This window comes from Bombyx mandarina, chromosome 12, assembly GCF_030267445.1.
Source record: "Bombyx mandarina strain Sakado chromosome 12, ASM3026744v2".
In the NCBI taxonomy this organism is placed as follows: domain Eukaryota; kingdom Metazoa; phylum Arthropoda; class Insecta; order Lepidoptera; family Bombycidae; genus Bombyx; species Bombyx mandarina.
In genome coordinates, this window is record NC_143219.1 from 4,256,515 (window position 1) to 4,279,088 (window position 22,574).

At 34.9% G+C, this 22,574-nt stretch overlaps 1 protein-coding gene and 1 long non-coding RNA gene across 2 annotated transcripts in view; both read right to left on the reverse strand.

Moving 5' to 3' along the window:
* LOC114243140 (ATP-binding cassette sub-family G member 1) overlaps positions 1 to 22,574 on the reverse strand; it is a 78,469-nt gene that overhangs the window by 45,596 nt on the left and 10,299 nt on the right. The gene's annotated exons all lie outside the window — the stretch shown is intronic.
* LOC149501750 (uncharacterized) lies at positions 11,493 to 15,343 on the reverse strand. The gene is made up of 2 exons (XR_016323978.1): positions 14,245 to 15,343; positions 11,493 to 13,927 (listed from the first exon to the last, which is right to left on the reverse strand). It is a non-coding gene; the product is annotated as an uncharacterized LOC149501750 (long non-coding RNA).

Below are 22,574 nucleotides of genomic sequence, written 5' to 3' on the forward strand. Positions count from 1 at the left end.
CATTAAAGGAGACAATTGTGAGGTCCCTCTGTACCAATGGGACACCCAGGAGTACAAGAAGATTGAATCTCACGATCACAGACCTGCAGCTTTGTATTTGTTAAGTTTATTTCATTATCTGGTAACGTATAAAAAATACAAACAGGTGCTAAATATTTCGATAATACAAAATTCAAATTTGCTTTTTTATAAATTCTCAATAAAATAAAATTTGGACTCCCTGTTTCAAATATTTTATTGCTTCTTTTTAAATTCAAAGTAGCTTGAAGTAGGAAAAAAAAATTTGATAATAATTGATTAAGTAACTAGGCGGAAATATTTAAGTAATTCATTCTTCTTATGAAAGGCCAAGATCTGTTTTGTTCTGCCTTAAAAATGAACGGAAGTGAATTATCGTAAGCAACCAGCAAATAAATCTTGACAAATGATTGATTATTAAAAAGGTGATTCTGTAGCCATAAGAGTTTTGACCTTCTATATATTTTGCTGAGTAAAGAAAAATTAACACATTATTTTAAATCAAAATATTTACGTAAATGAATTTCGTTGTTAAAAGCACAATAATAAACATATCGCAACTGATGTTATCTTAAATGTGTAAATCTATGTTTCTAACGCAAATGTCACCAAGATCAAGCGATACCACTCATGACATCTCAAATTAGGTTTTTTGTTTCAAAATGTCGCAAAGATCACGAAGAATCGTTAAAAAGAAGCTGTCTATAATTTTTTTAAGAAAATAAAACGAAAAATCCAAAAAATATTTTACTGCAGAACACCACCGTGATCTTAAAATATTCACGTTCTTAAAACGCCATTAAATAATATAATCGAAAATAATTGTTTTCTTTGCGGCTCTAGATAGGAAGATGAGGATATGGTCCGTCTTTTTTGAAATGTTTATTGGAACTCATAATTGTACAAGAGATTTAACAACCTCCAAGCTAGAAGACATGATTGGTTCGCGGCAGAAATGAGCAGGATTGAGATAATACACTCTAGGTACAGCAACAAAGTTAACGTTCTTTAAAATAAACACCTCTAATCTATTTAATAATGGTCCAGATGAAATAAAAACTTTTTTACTGTCAAGGAAGGCTATCGAAGCATGGACATTAGCAATGCTAACGGCACATTCAAAACTTATTTAAAGAGGAATGACATGAAATTTCTAGAATGCATTTGATGGGAGTTCATTCAAGAAAGCGCCTGGTAGAACTGTAACTATGATTTTATGCTGTAGATCTTTTTTAAATCTTCAATTAAAAAAATATCCTTCGACTGTAACAATCAAATTTTGTGATTATTTTACGATGTTTAAATATTTAGATACGTGTTTGAACGAACAATTAATCAAATGAAAATAGATCATGATTATTCCGTACATATTAGAAGAATAAACTAAATGCTAATTAAATATGCACATGCATTTTATATGGATTGTTCTTTTAGATCTTGCCTGTAAATTGCGCTGATGGCAAAAAAACAAAAACTAGTTTTCAATCTGCATTATGTCCGTGTTGCCACAAATGGCACAGATTAAACTGTAATATTTTGTAATATAATGTAACGTAATAAAATAATTTAAAGTCGATGCAAATTTTGAAATTAATGTGGATAGATGAAATTCGAAATTTTCAACAATTAATCGATTCCTAAAGTAAAAAACTGGACACTAATAATAAACAATATATTTTATATTATGACCAGCTGACCCGGTAGACTTCGTAGCGCTTCAATCGATAAAACAAACAAAAGGAATCCGTCCGAAGGGGGACACATCAAAAGGAAAACAAAATTGTTATTTTTATTTAATTCCGAGCATTTTCATATTTATTTTCACCTTTTAAACCTTCTCTGGACTTCCACAAATAATTCAAGACCAAAATTAGCCAAATCGGTTCAGCCGTTCTCGACTTTTAGCGAGACTAACGAACAGCAATTCATTTTTATATATAGAGAAGAAGAGAAGATAATACGAAAATAAGAAATGCTGGATTAGCATTAAATAAAAACCGTGTTTCTTTAGCTATTCATATTTATTTGTCGACTGAAGATACCTTATGTATGTACTTACAAGTATGTGCGTTTCATTTTTTAGCACTCTTTAGACCTCTAAACGGATTTCAAAATATGAGGCGTCATTATATTCGTCTACGTCGTGGGAGCGACATAGATGTTATTAATTAAATATCTACGATCAATTTAGAGTTTATAAATAGTTTACTGTAGTGAGAACCAAATTTGTAACTAAATAGTGTTAAATTAAAATAATTAAATCAAAAACCTCAATAAATTTAAAAACTTATCTAAAATAATAATACAAACGAACTGCTAGTGTATTAAATAAAATATTTTAAATTGGAAAAACATGTGGAGCTTAAAGTTTTCCAATTAAAAATCATCATAATTGAACGATTAGCTTGTCCTTGCCTGCAATACATTTACCAACATGGCTGCTTTTACACTTTTAGTTATTAGCTTTTAGATTTTATCGCATTTTAGATTTTATCGCAGGCCTTTAGCGCGGCGACCGAATCATGATTTTCCGTAACGAAAAAACCTAACGCCCCTCACTCCGCCTACCGTGTAGCTCGCGTTCAACACATTCACACGTTGCGCTTGTGTAATGTTTGTGAATAAGCGCGTGGCGTGACGTCACACTGCATGCACATCATGAAAAGTCTGCCCATCTCTCTCTTTCGCGGTCTATTTTATTAGTGTGAAGGGGACAGTCAATGTTTTGCTTTTATTCATATTTAATATAGCGTGGTCTTATTTTATTATTGTTTTAATATTAAATTATGATTGTCTAATTATAATTGCATAAGTTGATAAAAAATGCTATCCAATAGCTTTACCGCGGCAGTTCCCGAGTGCCACACGGTTTTTTAATGCTGTATCTAAATTTCGGCTACAGTTACTAGCTCTATTGTATTAACCGTAAATAAATCTGTAGTCTAAGAATTACTACTGAACTTATAATACTAAGACAAAACAAACAAAATCACAATTTATAAAGTAGATTCTACCTTATTAATACGGTTGACGCAGTTCTCTTAAATAACATGTATTTATGTCTACTAAATTATATTGGAAATATTAATTATAATATTACATATACGTAATAAATAATACTGTCAACAATTATTTTATAATTTATGCCTAATAAATAATAATTTTAATTAAAAGGATATCATTAATTGTCGCTATGTTGGCGCATTTTTATCTCAGGTGGACATTATGATGCACATAATTCCGTTCGATATTTGATGAGAATGATATTTAATGAGAAATGTGTCTTAAATTTTGCATTGTAAATGGATTTTCTGCAGTGGCATTTCGTTTAGATTGTCCAAAACGTTATGATAAATCTAATTTAATGAAACATATTAAGCGTATGAGAGCATTATTATTGTTGAAGATATGTCTCTATATACGTCACGAAGTGAATTAAAAATCGCGAAAAGAAAGGCAGTTGCACCTGAAAACCGTTTCAGCCTGAGAGAGGTTGATGTTTCGGAGGGAGTTTTTAATCAATCGATACCATCTTAAATGATCGATTGGGCACAAAATGCATTGCCTAAAAAAACCTGACGTTTCAGCAAAAACTCAATCATATATTATAAATATTGTTCAAGACATGATAGAATAAGCTAATTCCGATTCCACATTCATAAAATGCATTATAATTGGTGGTAATTAGTTTACGGGCTTGGCATGAAGATTAGTATACAGAATTTTAAAGTCGTCGTGGCCTAAAGGATAAGACGTCTAGTGCATTCGTGTTGAGCGATGCACCGATGTTCGAATCTCAGGCGGGTACCAATTTTTCTAACGAAATACGTACTCAAGAAATGTTCACGATTGACTTCCACGGTGAAGGAACAACGACGTTTAATAAAAATCAAACCTGCAAAATTATAATTTGTGTAATTACTGGTGGTAGGACCTCTTGTGAGTCCGCACGGGTAGGTACCGTCACCCTGCCTATTTCTGCCGTGAAGCTTCGGTTTGAAGGGTGGGACAGCCGTTGTAACTATACTTGAGACCTTAGAACTTATATCTCAAGGTAGGTGGTAGCATTTACGTTGTAGATGTCTATGGGCTTCAGGAACCACTTAACAACAGGTGAGCTGTGAGTTCATCTACCCGTGTAAGCAATAACAATAAAAAAAATATCGGAATAGCGCTTTTCTACAAAAACGATGCAGATAAAGCCCGTAAATGTTTGGGTTGTTCTCTGGGTCTGGGTCTGGGTTATTGGGAACTGTTTTAAAGGTGATGTAAGAATTTGATAACTGCGATCACTGGACTCTCTGTTGCGAACGCCCTGAGGGAAGCCGAAAACCGACGCAAATGGAAGCTGAGGGTACAAAGAGCCACGAAGGGCTTTCAAGGACACGGCCTTCAGCAATGAAGTAGACTAAGAAAAAGAAGAAGAATTTGAATGAATAACACAAATGAAGGCTTATTGACCAATTTCGGGTTCTTGATATGTCTGCTACTCTCGAAAACCTTAGTAAGGCTACTATTTAGGGGGGAAAGTGAAGCTTACTATTAAGATACTCGCATCTATGCGAAAGTAGTTGCCACTGTTACGTTTGTCACGATCAAACGACTGGACTGGTTTTGGCAAAATTAAGTAGGAAAATTACTTGATCCGTGGGTGTTTCAGACCACGGGTCTCCGTCCACGGTGTTATTATAAAGGGTATCATTGTCCATGCAAGCGAAGTTGCGGGTACAAAAAAAGATGTGTGGTGTCTTGGGACACCGGATAGGAACGAAGTTCCTTATTATAAAAATATTAATTTTAAGTTCTATTCGAGGTATAAAGAAAATAAAACTGGAGGTTTCGCATTCGGTAACGTGCGAACTTATTGTGGTACACTTCATTCACGGTTGTTTGCATAAGAGTTGGTGTATTGCGCAAGCGAACGCTCTGAGATCGTGGTCAATGAATGATAAAAAAATATGTTATTTTTTGTACGTTATTACAAAGTTAAGTCGTACACTGTGTGCTTTACTAATAAAAGTCTTACGTTACGGACGTTTTTTCCCGGTTAGGGTACCCCTCCGCATCGTCCCATAAGGAACTTCTTTCCCTTGACATTATTGTTTTGGTTTAGAGAGAGGTCCTTTAAGCTCTTGATGCGGCTACCGAATAAAAAAATCATAGTTTTCACAAATACCAATGTGATAATCGTTATCAATTTCGTCCACTGGAAAACTACTGAACATTAAACGGTCGTTATATTATACAATTGAGAACTCTTAAAGTAATTACAGTAATGTCTAGCTTATCGCGGAGGAAATTTTATGGTGATTTAGTTAGACTGTACCTATGTCGCGTGTATCACGTGTTTAAGGGAATAGGGTCACCATGGAGCGAGTTCGTTATGGATCAAGTCAAGGTAAACTGTTCGGAGTGTCCGGTTTATTTCACAATTTTATTAATGTCGAGTTGCGAGATAAAATAGCCACATTCTTTTAGGTTTTTTGTTTTTTTTTTTATGGATTTGTGTATACTTCTTGTGAGAACACGCATGGGTAGGTAGTACCGACTTATTTCTGTCGCGAAGGCAGAGTTTTGGCACTTACCTTAGCGCACTCACAATACGTCCCACAAGCAGAAATTCTGAAAATCACAATTTTCGGCCTGGTTTAGCTGAGTAACGGCATTCATGTTTTGATGTCCATAGGCTCCGGTAATAATTTAATACCAGTTGCAAAGTATGAAGAAAAAAATCGACAGTGTCTACCCATCCAAGCTTACTGTCTTACCACCATTATCTGAAGAGCAGCTAGCACTAAAAAGTGAGATCTGTTGAGAAAACTCGACCATAATAGTTCCGTAATTAAATTTATAGAAAACTGCTGTAACATATTCTTCTTTAAAGGAGGTATTAAAGGTATTCTGAACGATCTATTGCTAAACTGGTTGGTATTTCTGGTGCAATGGTGACCACTGAAAATCAGCATAGTCAAGAGCTCATATTATTATGCATTAGAAGGCAAGAAACTTCTTAAAAATGCAAGAATAATTATAAAATTTAACTCTGATTTGAATACAATCAAAAGATACGACTAAATTATTTCCACCAATTAGGTATTTAAAATTACATAATTAGCGTTTGCACTGAAACCAAATCATGGGTTTACTACACACTAATGAGGTATCACGACAAGGTTATATATTGTGGATGTGTCCTTGTCAAACATACATTCAACGCACTATATTGTGATATGAGATTTGTACTTTTTTAGGATGATACGATCATCATTTCAATGAGCTAAGTCTTTTGTGTTATTTAATTTGTGTTAGTCATCCTTTTTAATAACAAAACTGTGTGTGAGATTCTCTATTTAATTGAGTAATTGCGGTACAAAATATAACAATGGTCATGTTTTTTTTTTACTTAAATGAGCGGACGACCTTAGTCTACCTGGTATTATCCACCTTGAGACATGAATTCTAAGTTTCCTAATATCTTACGATTCGTATCATATCATTCTATGGTGTTAAATTTTTATTACACGATGTTATTCCTTTACTGGGGAAGTTATTGGCGAATAAGCTGTCGATATCTATTTCATTAACAAAATTCGGTACCTGTCAGCGGGATTCGAACACCCGGATTGCTTGATAGGAATTCACCGAATGTCTTATTATCTTTTATGCCACGATAACTACATGAGTAACTAGCTATACCCGCTCGCTTCGCTGGGCATTTAAAATTAACATTATTATTAGAATTATATTTATTGTCATTATTGCAGTTTCTTTATAAAAAAATTTTAACTTCCCCTTCCCGTCTTAAATCAATATTTTCTTTAACTAATAAATCAACTATTTTTTTTACTTTTATTTGAAAAACTCTAGATACAATATTGTCATGTCTGTCTGATGAAGATTGTCCTTCTTAACATAACAAAATGAATCTTGTGTTCGTTCATGCATATTCGTTGGACCGCCAGTAAAACTTGAAGGGATAGTTATTAAACTACCTAAATTATCAACATTTACATCTAATGCATTTTGCAGATGAATATAGCTTTCAGCATTGAGTTGTGTTGTGACAGACAGGTCGCAGGATGCCTAATAGTACTTTCTCTTGCATGTCCTATACCAAATACAACAAAGACTTCTATTTTCAATTCCGAAGTTGTTATCAGACGTTAGGAATTTCTCAATTAAACAAAAAAACTGGTGCGCGGGCAATTTAGTGCACGTGAAAGAAGTGACACTTCTTTTGTGGTGTGTAGTATTGTAGTTTTCTTCATTTATTTACATAATTTAAAACATTACTTTTATATAAAATACAGCTCTCTGTAAATATTTTTGAAACCAAGATGTACACACCGTTGGCCTTGCAATGTTGTAGTTTATATGAAATCCTATAGATGTTGCTAAACTAAATAACGACCTAGCTCGTATTGTCTTTTCCCACTCTCCACGGTCGAGTGGTTCGCGAGACGCTCTGTCTATTTTCTCACTCTCGCCCTACCTGAATTGTATCTTTTCTCTCTAGCCGTAACAAGTCTGTCGGGAGTTAAATTTTACTCTCAATGTGCCTAAAGAAGTTTCACTTCAAAAAAAAAACCATACTAGTTCTGGGTCGTATTGCGAGCCCTACCCTGCGAGGTACTACCAATCTCTTTGTTTCTATCACGAAACAGTCAAAGCGGTCCTGTTTTGTAAGGTGAAACATAATTATGTACAATACAATTCCGACTTGGATCTCTTGTATTAATTCGGGCGGTTGTGATAATATGTTTGGACTCACCCATCATTAGTGTCACCCATCATTGGTGTCACCCATCATTTGTGTCACCCAGCTACTCAATAATACCATTCATAATTAACTTATAGCCCGAACATCAATGTGATATAATCCGCATTCCAGTGATTGGAGAACTAGATCCAATAGCGGATCGAAATCGTTACTTTGGTACTCGAAATTGATACAAGGTTTTTTTTTGTGTTTGCAGTCCGGGCATTTTTGTTCTTGCCTCGTGTGTGTGTTTTCCCGTAACTGTAGTAAAAGGATAAAATCCTAGACTGAAGTCACCTGCTTTTTTCTACACTAATTGTTACAATGTTTGTATCTATTAAGAAACGATTATTTTTATGCTGCTAATTGTCAGCGTTAGGCCACACCCAAACTGCTTATTTTTACACCTCTTCAACTTGCCTTTTTCCAATAAGCGCCCCATTTTGTTGTACAGGTTTGGCTAATCAGAATACAAAATCAGAAGAACTATCGACCAATTCTATTAACATTTGAAAAATCACCTACAAGTAGATACCTATTAAAATTCACAAATATTTCGTAGCTAAATAACTATTTATGAGTAGACTTTGTAGCAAACGTGTTTTAAATAAACCAGGAAAATTCACACTGGATTGCTAAATCAGCAAGTTGAACATTGAATTAGTGAAATGAACAAAAAACGTTACATTTTCCTCTGTTTGTCATTTAGTTCCTTTCAACAATAAACGGTGCATTGTTGCATTAATTGTTACATTAGTGTTGATGCTTAACAAATGCTCATTTGAATTTGTTTTGAATCGACTATCCTCTTAATTTGTTGATTGATTGATTGATTGATTAATTAAAGTATTTATATGTGTCAGATGTAGTTCCTTCAAAATGTTTTTATATTTCCCGCCGCTATGCGTATCGCCATTACACTTTTTTGTTGACATAATATTATGAGCGAACACACAGATGGTTAATTGATGTCGACGCTTGAAAGGCAAACATGACTAAGCGACAATGCGTGAACTTTACAGTAGACTAAAATTTAAAGTTAAAATACCTGAAAAAAGAACTATTTTGACGAATCTAGCTGTAGGATTGAAATAATTTTAATAGACCTAGAAATATATTTTTTTGCGGATCGAATATGGTTATTGCCTATCATTTATGTACAAAGCAGTTATTGTCGCTTAGTCACGTTTGCCTTTCAAGCGTCGATGTGTATTATTTATGATGGTTGCTGGAGTCAACAGACATGACGATGTGTATCCCATCACTCACCTTGAGATTTAAGGCTGAATTTCAATCGCTTTTTTTTTTATTCGTCATATTGCAACGCTGTAAAATTTGAAGTCGTCGTGGCCTAAAGGACGTCCGGTGCATTCGTGTTGAGCGATGCACCGATATTCGAATCCCAGGCGGGTACCAGTTTTTCTAATGAAATACGTACTCAACAAACGTTCACGATTGACTTTCCACGGTGAAGGAATAACATCGTGATGTAATAAAAATCAAACCCGCAAAAATTATAATTTGCGTAATTACTGGTCGTAGAACCTCTTGTGAGTCCGCGCGGGTAGGTACCACCGTCCTGCCCATTTCTGCTGTGAAGCAGTAATGCGTTTCGGTCTGAAGGGTAGGGCGGCCGTTGTAATTATACTGAGATCTTATAATTTATATCTCAAGGTGGGTGGCGCATTTACGTTGTAGATGTCTATAGGCTCCAGTAACCACTTAACACCTGGTGGGCTGTGAGCTCGTCCACACATTTAAGCAATAAAAAATAAAAATTGTAACCTTAAAAACAAATATGTTTTTTATTTTAAAGAGAAGTTAAAGTTGTAACTATACTTGAGACCTTAGAACTTGTATCTCAAGATGGGTGGCGCATTTACGTTGTGGATGTCTATGGGCTCCAGTAACCACTTAGCACCAGGTGGGCTGTGAGCTCGTCCACCCACCTAAGCAATAAAAAAAAAAAACACGTGTATTATTTCGTCTTGTGCTCGTGCCTCTATTTACATGGCAATATTTCAAATAAATTATTTAATAGCAGTCATGAGGACCCACGCTACGAATATGTCACCAATCCCTAACCGGTTATGTAATTTTTGGATTCGTTATCACAGCCTAGATATAGAGCTTACATACCATAATAAATTGGACGACAAAGTCTAAACGTTTTTAAAAGTTTGTTACGATGATCATATCAGAGTCCATTATTACTGCATAAGTACCAGTGTAAGTTCAAAAATTGTCTCATTACTTGAATTTTATACGGTACTAACAGGCATAGATTTTCTTAATCAGATTTTAATGCGAACACATCCCTTACGAACTACTACGAATAGGTACATCATGCATATCAGACGCAAGCCTTTAGGTCGAGATGAATTTTTGAACCGTTGATACCTTATATAACATTATTCTTATATGACTGGCCAAGACATGAACGACGGCACAGATGTACGGGCTCACCAGAGGTCTTAAATGTTTGGCCACGGACGAACCTATCCCTAATTTAAATTTTCAACATTTTCCAAATCACAAGAAAGGACGATAATATTAATGTGCAATGAGCTGGAGCGATCGCCCCAATTCCTTTTTGTTTTATTAACTGAAAAATTATTTACTTTGCTGCGAAAAAATCCATAATTTTTGGAACGATGTTCCTTATGGAACAATGCCAATGGGTACCCTAGCCGGGAAATAACGTCCGTAACGTAAGATTTTTATTAGTAATGCACACAGTGTACGACTTAACTTTGTAGTAATGTACAAGAAATAACATATTTTTTTATCATTAATTGCCCACGATCTCAGAGCGTTCGCTTGCACAATACACTAATACTTATGCAAACAACCGTGAATGAAATGTACCACAATAAGTTCGCACGTTACCGAATGACTGTGGGTTGTTGCGATGCGAAACCTCCAGTTTTATTTTTTTTATACCTCGAATAATACTTTTTGTTTTTTTTAATAAGGACCTTCGTTCCTATCCGGTGTCCCACGACACCACACATCTTTTTTTTTATTCATCAATTTTACTAGAAATGTAGGAGAGATTTGTCAGAAAAAAAAAATAGATAACACAAAAAAAGTAATATCGCTAGTTAAATTATCTCAAGAATAGAGTAATTTCCTTTTATCAAAATCATGTCGATTTATTGTGTCAGTGCTGGTAAAAGACAAAACCAAACTAACAAACTCAATTTCGCATCTAAAGGATTTTATTATTACAATAAAACAGGATCATCAGAAATTCTATTGAGACGATAAAACACACTCCTTTGAAAGAAAAATACGTTGCCAACCGTGTCAGAGCACTCCGGTACAAATTATAATAAGGGCTTACAAAAAAGGTGCGGAGAAAACTATTTCGTTCTTAAACTAGCATTTTCTTTCAAATAAGGTAGGGGTGATGTAGAAGGGTAGCGGGAAAGGATTGAGTGGTCGGCCGAGAATGGCGGGTGAATTTGTGACGAGACCTTTACGAACGATCCGTTTCTCGTCCCAGACTGTTCTAGAAAACTCCGGACGCAAAATAAATATAATTTCATTTCTCGATAAAATTTAATATTTGTTTCGAAAGGTAGGCATTTGTTTTTGATATTAACAATCTATATTTTATTTCATTTGGCGAAAATTTGTTAAAATTGATATATGTCGGCGTTAAGTCAGGATTTACACACATAAGTTCTTTTACAATGAAAATACAATACAATTCTATAAAACTTTAACATTACTTGTTTACAACAAAAAGCCACGCCTGAGTTATTCAGTGGTTCTTACACAATTAGCCATTTTGTGTTGGTTATAACAACTACAACTTCTTTTATACAAACAAATGTAATTACTGCGAAACAATTCACAAAACATAGCTTAATATTCAAAATACATATTTTAGTGATTTTACATGACTCACATTTAATTTAATTTACATGAATTACTTTTAAGTAATATTAACTAACATTGTTATTATCCAGCCTAATAATAGATGGCGCCAACAACATCATTGCATAACAATTACAATACTTAATTAAATTATTAGTACTGTTAATTATCATATAAATTATTATTAATATTTATGCTTTATTCATATTTAATCATTTATACAGTCATTTGTGTTTTTAAACAATAATATAAACATTAAACATATTCTGAACATTTTCACATCAAAACAGTGTCTGCTAATTATTAAATATGGTAGAATAACAGTTTTGTTGCTAATAATAAATAAATATTAACATATAATAAACTAAACTATATATTATTATGTTAATTATTGCCAACAGTGGCGTTTGCGCCCATACGGCCATACTGATTCCAGCGCGTCCCTTGCGCTGTTTTAGCATTTCACATAACAGTAAACAAGGCATATCCCCTACTGGGATCTACCCAACACACAAAGCACCATTCACCCTTACGAGATCTAGCTAACACACAAGAGGATTACCCAACGGGATTTACCAAACACACAAAGCATCACCCATACGGGTCTAGTTAACTCGCAAGCCATCACCCTTACAGGATCTAACCAACTTACCAGGCATCACCCTTACGGGATCTAGCCAACACACTCGGCATCACCCATTCGGGATCTAGCCAACTCACAAGGCATCACCCACTTGGGATCTAGCCAACCCACAAGGCATCACCCTCTCGGGATCTAGCCAACCCACAAGGCATCACCCATTCGGGATCTAGCCAACTCATAAGGCATCACCCATTCGGGATCTAGCCAACTCATAAGGCATCACCCATACGGGATCTAGCCAACTCATAAGGCATCACCCATACGGGATCTAGCCAACTCATAAGGCATCACCCATACGGGATCTAGCCAACTCATAAGGCATCACCCATACGGGATCTAGCCAACAAGACCAGGTTTAAGGATTCGCATGGTGGCCCGCCAGCGTTTTAGGAAGGATAATTGGATAGGAAAATAAAAGTAGATACCATAACAAATTATAAATCATTTTACAGCAGAACAAATCTCTCTGCCCATACGGTCAATTTGTCAGTTATCAGAATCCTCTGACATTAAGAGGATAGATTTACCTATATCAAACCGTTACCATTACCAAACCTTTACCTTTACCAAAACACATTAGATGACAGAGACCGCTCGTCCATCCATTTTTTACCAGCTGATTCAACTTCCCCTAATTCATCATTCAGCGGACCATTTTCAATTTGCTTTATTTTAATGACTGGTAGGGAACATCATCCTTCTAATGCCTCTGCATTTTTGTTTTATTGTTGTGCTGCAGCTTTTAATCAACTAATTCTTAAAGCTGCCTGTCAGATCTTATTAATTGATATTACAAACATGTTACATTTATGACCCATCAATCGTTCAGCATGCCTGTTGGCCATACTCACTCTCTTTGGAAATAATGTAGTACTGAATTTCATACAGTTCACAAGTTTTTGAAACTCCTGAATTATCTTTTGTCTTGGTGAATTTTTAAAAGTGACAGGGTTCCAAAAATGTAACTAAGATTTTGAAAACAGAAATCAATACATAAATATCTGTGCAATCCTTTTTCTTGACTAATAATGAAGTGGCATCCCCACTAGAAACCTAGGGTGCAGAGAGTTAATCACTCATCCAAAAATAAATAATTATGAAAGGAAAAGTAATAATATGGAGCTGCTGAACAAGGATGAGCTGTCTCTTATTATGGCATTTTATTACAAGTTTATTTTTATTTTTATTGTAATATGCTTGAACTCCTCACAATAAACAGGAGACATACAGTATGTACAGCGTTATACTATGCTATCCAAATTAATTATTTCAAATCCAACTTTTATCTGCCTGATCACCATCTATGAGACATGATTTGCAAAAGTTACATGATGATTGAATAATTACTCCAAACTTGAGCATTCACTGGATAGAAACTTATAAAAATAGATAAGTTCTCTTCAAAGAGTGCAACACTGAGAACAGTTATTTTTAAAAGATTAAAACCTATTAGGATGTCAGCAAGACTGTCAGTATTACCATATGATTATGATTACCATATGAAATTCTATAATAGTTCTAATATTTCTCTCCATTAAAAGTCACAATGCTTTGTTTTGAAATCAGTTGACCCCTTATGCTCAAAAACTTTACATGAAGTTGTTTAGCTTACTAAACTAGATCTGCAATAATTTAAGTCTTATTTGTGGTGATAGGTTTGTCATCTTGACGGCGGTAACAAGTTTTCTCGAAATGACGCAAGTGACGCAGTAACCACATTTAAAACCTTAGTGTTACTAAAAGTGCCACGAAAACTGAGGGAATCATTATGTGATTGTGATAAAACTGAGTTATATTTAGATTATTAACATTATATTTACTGTCTATTTTCAATTTGACGCTTTCGGAACGTTTATAGAATCGATATTATTTAGGAAGCGAAATACATACCACCGCGTATTTCTCAATAACTTGGATCGAATAAATTTAAGTTAAATACCTGAAATCAGTATTTTTACCATCTCAGCGTCGGTAGCTTTTCTAAAACATCCACGGTCGAGAACTCATTTTAAACATCCAAATCCTTACTGAATGCATGGATCAGTTCGTCCCTCACTTGCTCCAATGTGGTCCAATACAAAGACCAGATATCGGCTTGTCTTGCTTGCTCTTTTGAACTCGATGTTCATGCGATGAAACAATTAGCATCATGATAGTTTCGTCCACATTTCCGCATCGGTCTTGATGTCACGCCCTCATCGGAACTGAACGGCGGCAAATAAAAGTTATAATGCCACCACAAGCCACAAGGGTACAGCATTTGCAGATAACATCACTTTTCGCCTTTTTAATACAGGTTGAGAGACCCATCACTTGTTCAACAGTGGGTTGCTTCATTCGGAGGCTTACGATTCATTTTGGGGCTGTGATCCCACTTCTGATGTCGGCGTTAAGTCAGGATTTACACACATAAGTTCTTTTACAATGAAAATACAATACAATTCTATAAAACTTTAACATTACTTGTTTACAACAAAAAGCCACGCCTGAGTTATTCAGTGGTTCTTACACAATTAGCCATTTTGTGTTGGTTATAACAACTACAACTTCTTTTATACAAACAAATGTAATTACTGCGAAACAATTCACAAAACATAGCTTAATATTCAAAATACATATTTTAGTGATTTTACATGACTCACATTTAATTTAATTTACATGAATTACTTTTAAGTAATATTAACTAACATTGTTATTATCCAGCCTAATAATAGATGGCGCCAACAACATCATTGCATAACAATTACAATACTTAATTAAATTATTAGTACTGTTAATTATCATATAAATTATTATTAATATTTATGCTTTATTCATATTTAATCATTTATACAGTCATTTGTGTTTTTAAACAATAATATAAACATTAAACATATTCTGAACATTTTCACATCAAAACAGTGTCTGCTAATTATTAAATATGGTAGAATAACAGTTTTGTTGCTAATAATAAATAAATATTAACATATAATAAACTAAACTATATATTATTATGTTAATTATTGCCAACAGTGGCGTTTGCGCCCATATATACATAGTAACAAGAGGTCAAAAGTTCAAGATGAGTAAATTAGTTTTTGTTGTATTAATAATATTGAAAATTAAACATTTACATTTTCATGGATTTAAATTATAAAGTCACAGTTCAAATTGCTAGAAAAAACATAATATCGTAATGATATTATTATGTTATAAGTAAATATTGGGAATAAATCATTTTACAAACGAATTTGTTTTTTGACTGCTAAATATATTTAGTTCGAGATACTTCATTTATAACTACTCATCTTTGTCGTCATCGTAATTGAGGAGCTCGTTGATATGTCGACAAACAAGTTATTAATTAATCTGTTAGTTAAGTTTGTTTAAAACAAAAATAAATTTCGTGACCTTCTTGACGCTTAATTAATATCACGTCCTATTAAACTTGTCAGGCGACTAACGCGTTAATGAGCAACTTTTATAAGACGTACACGAGGTTTGCTTCAGGGTAGTCTTCAGGAGAAATGGGTGAAGGTAGCGGGGCTGTATTTGGAATTACGTAAATCGATATTTAAAATTATCTATATATTAATACGTGAAGCAAAAACTTTGTATCCCTTTTTACGAAAATTGCGCGGACGGAGGAGTATGAAATTTTCTACACTTATAGAGAATATAGGGAAGAAGTGCACAATGCTAATATTTTTTTAAAATAATGCATAAAAGATACATTAAATCAATAAAGAAAACATTACACACACTACATACCATGTATTTGACGCACACACGCATGCATAGTATTTATTGTCAAACTTTTGCTCTTAACGTCTGTGGCCAAATTGAGAATAGATTAAATATTGTTTGTCTTTATTAATACTAGAGGTCCCGCAGTAGTCGAAATTCAACAATAATTAATTGGAATTGTAAGTTTGTACACTATTATGATTGTATTTTATACTTCTATAATCACAAATTTCGCCAAGACTACATTATAGAAAAATATTAACAAAGACAAACAATATTTAATCTATTCTCAATTTGACAACAAACGTCAAGAACAACAGTTTGACAATAAATAGTATGCATGCGTGTGTGCGTCAAATACATAGTATGTAGTGTGTGTAATGTTTTCTTTATTGATTTAATGTATCTTTTATGCATTATTTTAAAAAAATATTAGCATTGTGCACTTCTCTATACTCTCTATAAGTGTGGAAAATTTCATACTCCTCAGTCGGCGCAATTTTCGTAAAAAGGGATACAAAGTTTTTGCTTCACGTATTAATATATAGATATTAATATATTTTTATAGTGTAGTCTTGACGAAATTTGTGATTATAGAAGTATAAAATACAATCATAATAGTTTACAAACTTACAATTCCAATTAGTTATAGTCGAATTTCGACTACTGCGGGACCTCTAGTTATGATTATTTCAGATATGGGTTTTAAAATGTTTATCATTTTGACAAATAAAATAAAAAAAATCCTAAATAAAATAAATATTTCATAACATATATATAATCATTTTGAATGCATACAAAAACGTAATTAACTCGGGACTGTAAATTTAAATTAAAAATCGTTAATAGGATTTACTAAAAATATTTAAAAAAAATATTTTTTTATACTTTGATGAGAGAATGAGCTCACGGCAAGAGTAAATACGTAAATTCAAAATTTTTTTGGGATTGATTTTTATAACACGTTGTTATTACTCCAGCGTGGAAGTCATTTGTGAACACGTGTTAAGTATCTGATTAGGAAAATTGATACCCGCCTGCGGGATTCGAACACCGGCTCAGTCGCATCGCTCAATACGAATTCACCGGGAGTCTTATCCTTTAGGAAACAGCGACTTCTATTAAATTTAGTCTTTTATATTATATTCTATTTAAATTTAGTAAAAATGATTGATTTTAATTTGGATAGAACTCAACCACTCACTTAGGTGTAAGTTTGGTCCTTCAGCGATCTATCTAATAATAAAACAACTCTCAAGGGGTACATAAGCACTATTGTTATGATTTTCCTAAAATTGCTTACCTAATCTTATTTCGTATTCACTGTAAAAGGAGTACTGCGATTTGAGATATACTACTTACGTCATAGTTCAAACACAAACACAACTTATGTATTTATATATCTTAATTTCGAACATTAATAAATAGATGCGACCCAAGTGACATTCGAAAAAAAAAACCACATTCCACTCGAACCATAAATATTTATAAAACTCAAATTAATTTCGTAGCTATATGTAAGCACAAAGCACAGCAACGCTAAACTCTCGTCCAAGAACGTGTGAATTTTGATATGGGGTTAAATGAAGCAGCACTGATATCAGAAAGGCCGCAATGTGTCTTCGAGCTGTGAACGGTAATATAGGTCGTACGTCTTAGAATTCTAAGAGAATTGGGGTTTCGTTACTGCAAAATATGCTTTCTAGTTACGGTTTGTAGTCTAGTGAAATTATGAGGACAGAGCTATGAAAAATCTTATGTAGGACTATAGCTGTTGGAACAGCAAAATCTATTTGATTGCTGAACTTTAATATGGTAGTTTTTAGTACACTTAACTGTTAGACAGATTAGGTAAGATTATATAGGTATTTAAAATGGTTTGTAGTCTAGTGAAGTTATGAGGACAGAGCTATGAAAAATCTTATGTAGGACTATAGCTGTTGGAACAGCAAAATATATTTGATTGCTGAACTTTAATATGGTAATTTTTAGTACACTTAACTGATAGACAGATTAGGTAAGATTATATAGGTATTTAAAATAATAAATGGATGTCTAAGATTTAAAACAATTTGTGAGTAGATAACTGAAAACTCAACTGTAAATGAGAGGTAGTTTCAGGGTTTTTTTTCGATTTTCGATTTTCACGACTTCAGAGACATTATAAAAACTCCATTTATGGTTTAATATATTTTTGTAGTTTCTCAATCTTCGAATTTTAAGCTTCTCCAATATAAACATGGACAGCGGACGTTTTGCAACTAAGTCTAACTCAGGACGTTGAACTTAAAAAGTCAAATAAACAAAACTAAGGACTACATTGCGATCTTATCATTTGAAGCTCCTTCATTCCAAAAAAAAACATTAGCGATTGTGACATCAGCTTAGATGACATCTTTGTAGACGTTGCCTCCGCAGCCTACAATGAAATATAAAACAAAAAATAACATTTATTGATCACCAGATTCCTCTGATCTAAATAAAATTACCCGAATGTGTCGTACCTATAACGAACTGGCAAGGTCGTCACCTGAGTTAGATATTTTTACTTGTAGGTTAGTTTCGTTTAGAAAAATGTTCAAGGGCATCCTCCACTTTATTAATAGGTAGGTTAATGTAATTGTTTAATGTATTATATTGTGAATATATATTTTTTTCCTTACATTATTTGTTAGATTAGTTTTTATTATTGTGTTGTTTTGTCATAATTGTAAGGAACATTGTTATACAAATTCAGCACTATATGTCTTGTTTTGTCGTGCGCACATAACTTATGTTGCAAGCCAGATTTTGTTTCTTTTTATTTGTGTTTTTTATGTATCTTTAGCTTGTGATGTGTATTGTGAGCCTAATAAAAAAAAAAAAAAAAAAAAAAAAGGATGTAACCAACACACAAAATACTAAATGCATATTAAAGTTAATTCAATGAAAACTTTAGTATGTTTCAACAAATAGCTTTCACTGGAAGCTTTACCTAATACTGGGAAGAGATGGCCCTCGCCCGGGTCTTTTCAAACATTATGCTTACTAAAGACTCTTTTGATAGTCCATTTTAACCGACTCGCTCGGATTCGTGGCTCTTACATTTACTAGTTTGTCACGTTGTCAGATCAGGAGTTATATAACTGCGGATACTCCTGTTTGCTTAGTTTTGGAATTTTATTGAAATAAGTAAAATGATGCGTTGGATGTATGGTGTTGCGTGATTAGATTCCATTCGTAACGATGTCATATCCGTGGCAGCGTTGGAGCTGGTGACTTAGCAGATAAGCTGCAGGAAAGTCGTGTCTGATGGACCCGATGGTACAGCCACATAAGCCGTACTACGTTGGAATTATTTTTTTTCGGGCTGGGGCCGAATCTCTTTCGAGGTCCTCGCGCCTAGGGTGCGCGCGGTGTATGTGGGGCTTGGTGGGGCTTGGCGATCTACAGACACTGGGAGCAGACCGCGGCCCAAGGATAGTTTTAGGACCCTACCGCACTAAAAGACTCCACTGTACTCTTACACCCGACGTCTGATCTCCACCTGAGGTCAGACCCCGGTCAGAGTAAGGGAGTTCCCGCGGTCAACACTACAACGCCCGACCGACGGGTTGTCGAGGCGATAGTCGACGACCAACGACGCGGTACGGCGACCCTACCAGGCCGCCCGGGCGACGTCGCTGGTGTTCCGGGATACCCCGCTGGATCAGAACCAGCTTGTCCGGTCGGAACGCCATACACCGCGGTTCGGGTTGCTCTTCCACAGTATGTTCAGTGACGACAGCAACGCGTCGCCTCATCTTCCTGGTGCCAGCGCGCTAGAGTGACGTCGGAAATAGATGCTCCAACATACCTACCTACCAGGATCAAGGCAGATATGGAGGGGAATAACCTCACCGAGAAGGTTGCCGAAGACCGAGCAAAGTGAAGGAATTTAAGTTGGTATATGGACCTTAGCACTAGACCGGGAAAACGTTAGGAAAAGGAGAAGAAGAACTAAAATGAAACAGTTACAGGATTGGCAATTACTCAATCACTCGAAATACAAACAAATGCTTTAAATTTGAAAAACGTTTGTTGCTGGCTTGGAGCCAGGACATTTTTTGAATATCCGAACGGTGAACGATTTCGGTGCTTTATAAGAACATGTTGACATACTGACAGTCAGATATTGGTAAAGAAGTATCAACAAAAAAGTCGTTAATCATAACGAATGTAAAATGCTATAATGCATTGAATTTATCAAAATTATATAATGCATTAAATTTATCAAAATTCAATGCATTATGGTATTTTAGATTGCTAGCATACCAGTATTACGGCCAGTTTCAATATTCTTCATGTCCGGTATAAAAATATATTATCTTGATAAATTTCGATAGTCAAGCGCATTATCAATTTTAGGTATTCCCGTTAATCGTGAAAATGAGATATCAATTATATCAATCTTAAGTTTTTTATCTGAATTCCTTTTGTATACTTTATAATTTTTCACTATGAATTTTTTCTTATTTGATTATCTAATATTATGGTATTCTGAATTATTCACAAGATCCATACAGTGGATTGTTAAAAGTGGTGATAATTAATCGAAGGAAATACTCAGTCGGATTTAACACTGTGCTTGGCAGGGCAATCTATTCTGAGTGCTTTTTCCATGAAATTCGTTTTTTGTGAAGATTCCTAAATGACTTTGGTTGTTGGAAGTAAGAAGTAGAAATAGAGGTAGAAGGAAGAAGAAATTGTAGAGTAAAGTTGAGTAAATATATATCTATCAGTAAGCTGATGTGAAAATACAATGCTATGGCGTATGGGCTGTGAGCTTGTCCACCGAATCTAAACAATAAAAAGAAAAAGTGATCCAGAGGGCTAAACTTAATTTACACATCAACACGAGCGAAGCTGCGTGTAAAAACTAGTAATATAATAAAAGGAAATGTCGCGAGCGTACGCTTGCCCAATAATCCTGTACATCCATTATATTCAGTAAACAAAAATATGAATATCGTCAGTCAATCTAAATTGATCGGTCGATTTATTTTTTGCCTAACTACTGCTAGTAACCTCAAAAGGCTATGCTAGCTTCTCCGATTGTGTACGCGAGCTCACGGGCCTCAGCCTCTTAGCCTGAGAGAATCTACTAACACTGGCTCTAGCAAGGGCAGTGAGTGCTTCGCTGAATCATCTGCCGATAATCGTTCACTTAGCGATAAATACTATAATTCTCGATAAAGGTTAACTACTAAAAAAATCATACAGAAATAAAAATGGGAAGATCATAAGGACGCTACTGGAAATATTACTTCTTAAGAGCTTTAAAAAAAATATAGGCGTTGGCATTCATGAGAGTGAAACACTGGAAAAAATATAATTTTTTTACCGTAGAAAAACACTGCATTTAATGAGCGCCACGTCGAACCTCAGCCTCTTTATTCCCGACGACAAGCTCCCGCTGTAGCGAGACGGGCAGGCTCTCTACAATCATCCCCCCGGGCTACGACAAATGTGTCTTCCGCGTAACAAATAACGCGGAGGCCGGGAAGGACGGAACCCCTCAACATCCAGTCGTACCCGATATGCCACAAGAGGGAGCCGAGAACCGATCCTTGCGGAACAACACGCACGACTGAAAACCGGTGAAAGGTCCCACTGTACTCGGTACATTCCACCGACCAGGCCTCGAAGTAGGAGTCAACCTCCTCCTATCACGATCCAAGGCAGGGTGTTAAAGGCGTTGGCGATGTCAGAAGACACAGTCAGCGCCACCCTGCCTCGTGAGACAGCCTCGTCCGAGAGGGCCCGCACGCGAAGAATCGAACGGCCCTCCCGGAAGCCGTATTGCTCCAGGTCAGGTCCAATCCCGACCAGAACGACACGGGCAGCGTACGGGTACGTTCCAGCAATTTGGCCACCTCATCCAGCAGTACGATAGGATGATACCCAGCTGCTGTATAGGCCGGGTGCCCCCTTCCTCGACAACACGAGTCTGCCCGTCCGCAAGAGTGACGGAAACCGTCACGACTCCAGATAGCCATTATATAGCTCCAAGAGCCGGTCCCCCATATGATGGTTTACATTTTACCATTTCACACATTTCATCATGTCATCAGATAAATATATATATATTTTTTATTGACGTCATATTAATTATTGTTAAGTATTTTATAAGGAAAATCTCAAGTCGATAACAGTATAAAGGTTAGTAGATTACGTTATTAATGCGTTATGCAATTAGATATATACGCTCATAATTACTTTTAAATTGAAGCGAATAGAATTATTAAATGTGATAATTCTGAGATAATTATTTAGTCACCGTTCTCGAATCTAGAATCTGGACATTCTGTTTTTTGGAAAGAATTTCCTTATGGGACGATGCGGAGGGGTACCATAACCGGGAAAAAACGTCCGTAACGTAAGATTTTTATTAATAGTAATGCATACAGTGTACGACTTAACTTTGTAATAACGTACATATAATAACATATTTTTATTATATATTTTTTATAAATCATTATGAATAAAATAAAGTGTATAACTTTGTAAAGTAGTTTTTTTTTT